Genomic DNA, 962 nt, shown 5'->3' with positions numbered 1-962 from the left:
CTGTGCTATAAGCTTTACTAACTTTCTTCTGGGCTGTCAGAACTCTGATTCTAACTCTTAGCATTTACTAGCTCCAAGAACATGGCATCTTATTCAGCTGTACTTTAACTGTGTGTGAGAGTTTGTATGTATGAGTTTGTGTCTGAGTGTGTGAGAGAGTTTGTGTGTGTGAGCTTGTACGTGAGTTTGTGCCTGAGTGTGTATGCGAGTTGGTTGTGTGAGTGTGTGAGTTTCTGTGGATGGCTGTGTAAGCATGCCACAGGACATGTGGAGGTCAGAGGTAGCCTTGGGTGCTGATCCTCATGCTCTACCTTGTTTGGCACAGGGTTTCTTGCTGGACTGACATGGGTACTCCCGGGCATTCTCCTGTCTCCACCTCTGGTTTGCAGGAATGTGGGGGTGACAGGCATGCCTGGCTTGCACATGTGTTCTGCAGATTCTAGCTCAGGTCCTCAAACCTGCACAGCAAGAGCTGTACCCAATGGGCCACCCCACCAGCCCCAGTACAAGGCCTTTGAAAAGGACAGGAACAGCGCTGATGGGATTTGACGCTGGTTTGAAGGGGCGGAGTCGGGGAGTGTGGGTTTAGATGTTGTCATCTAAACGTTGAATGAGATGTCAAGGCACTTACAGTGCAGTAGCTCTGTTGGGCTGAGATGCAAGAGCTGGGCACCTTGAATGTGATCCACTGGGAATGAGTCAGCACAGAGAAGAATCCAGACCTGAGCTCCGAGGGCTTCCCATTTCATGTGGCAAGAAGAGGACTTGTGAGCATCATCCACCATACTGTGATTTAGGTGGCTGATTATTTTCAGTTTGGATAGATTTTCCATGCTAAGACAGTTAGTCATTTATGTTCTCAAAAATACTTTTCAAATTCTATTATCATACCAAACGTATTTAATCATATTTATTTCTGTAGTTATTGCCGAGCCTCCCTTCCAAACTATAAATTTCTTTAG

This window comes from Microtus ochrogaster, chromosome 21, assembly GCF_000317375.1.
Source record: "Microtus ochrogaster isolate Prairie Vole_2 chromosome 21, MicOch1.0, whole genome shotgun sequence".
NCBI classification, from domain to species: domain Eukaryota; kingdom Metazoa; phylum Chordata; class Mammalia; order Rodentia; family Cricetidae; genus Microtus; species Microtus ochrogaster.
Note: the sequence above shows the minus strand (reverse complement) of the source record.